Raw genomic sequence first — 1,939 nt, 5'->3', positions numbered from 1 at the left:
TACATTTGGCAGCATAACGGTTCAACTGGAATGAAACTTCAAATCATAAGTTGACTAATTATCAAGCTGGTTCACTTAATTAATCACATTGTTGTTCAGAAACATTGTTAGCTTACTTCCTGCATTGTATTCACTTTAAAATACTGCCTTTTTCATTTTTAAAGAGAGTTACATGATGGAGGTTGTTCTGTCTGTCCATACAGGCATCATGAAAGATCAATTTGAAATCGAATCCAATCAGAAACTGTGTATTTCAAATAAGACTACTTATAAGTTATAAATAACTACTGGCATAGTTTACTCTAATTTGGAGGAAGCTAATAGAAATCTGACAAACTCAAAGAGAAACTCAAAGATATATCCTATAATTATCTTCAAACTTACAAAAAAATGTTTTGCCAAGTTGCCAGAATAAAAGTTACCAGTTCTGCAAACAACTGATTTGATCAGATTTGTGTCATTGGCCATGTACCACATTGACAGTTGTACAAAAATGTATCATGCTCACATTGCATGTTACTGCCTTGACTGTCATATCAGGAGTGGTGGTGTGGTTATGCGCAAGACAATATCTGACAACAGATACAGAAGTATCTGCCGCCATCTGACAACAGATACAAAAGTATCCGCCGCCATCTGACAACAGATACAAAAGTATCTGCCGCCATCTGACAACAGGTGTTTTTTCAGTTACTAATCAATCAGGAGGTGGTGAAATGATAACAATTTGTCAGATTCCCCACATATAAGTTGCAAGCTGGAACACAGCAGTGCAACACCTTCACACAAAAGACACCCAAAGAGAAACTACCGTAAATTCTGCAGCAAATTTTAAAATCATTATTGAATTTTTGTCACACTGAAATGATAAGAAGAAGGTTGGCCATCAGTCTGAAACCTGATGGGATGCTTTGCAAAATGGACAACAGTAATCTCAGTTAAGGGGGTAAAACATGTGAAACCAACAGTAATGGGGCTGAGGAAGAAAACAGTTGGGGTTTCAGTTGGAGCTGCATCACAGCTCCAACTGAAACCGTTTGACTTTCCTTTTGCTTGTGTTTGTTGGGGTGTGATGCTGCATTTGCAGTATGCCATATGGGAAGAACTGTCTGCGTGGTTTTTTAAAACGTCTTTCCCTTCTGGCACAATTGCAGCATTAGGGAGAGAAAAAAGGATTCATGCACACATTTACATACAATACACACAGAACATGATCTCTGCTTCTGATTGGCTGTGATATCCTCTAAACACTTGTCTTCTGTTGTTCCACTTAAGTGCTTTTCTGTGATGGACATGTCGAGGTGTAAATGGTGTGCTATTCATGTGATGCAAAAGCTGAACAGTGTGAATGCTCGTGGCGTGGTGTTGGACAGCCATCATAAACACAAAACCTGTTGAAGGACTGAAAGTGTACCAGGTCCAGTTCAGCTCCACCAGTTTTGGATCTTCATGAATCAGCTGCTGGTGGAGAGATGTCCAACTCCTCCAAGACATGGAGTGAAGTGAGGGACTGAACCCGGTCCATCCAGCTGAGCCCTGTTACAGAGATCCACTCTTCAACTCCTCATTGTGAAGTCTTTGATAAGCTGGAATTAATATCATCAGTGTACATACGGAGAGGAACTCAAAACAGTTAAGTCCTCTATAACTACAAACCCGATACCTATTATTAACTATAATTACCTATTTTTTCAGCAATAAAAATATTGTCCAAAAAAACCCTGTCTGAAACTGTGGTCATTGGGCTTCAAGCACTGTGGGGGACACTGGGAACTGGAATGTATGTGGATTTATAAACAGCTTATTTCAATAAAGGATTATCTAAACTTTGAAAACCACTTATGATAACTTATGATATATTAAAGCAATTCACCTTAAAGACTGACATTAACAAAACAATAGCAGTATACTTGTACAGTATGAATACATCCGACTGTAT

Source organism: Pagrus pagrus (genome assembly GCF_965226575.1).
Source record: "Pagrus pagrus genome assembly, chromosome: 21".
Taxonomy (NCBI): domain Eukaryota; kingdom Metazoa; phylum Chordata; class Actinopteri; order Spariformes; family Sparidae; genus Pagrus; species Pagrus pagrus.
The sequence above is the reverse complement of the archived record's forward strand: the minus strand, read 5'-3'. Positions refer to the sequence as shown.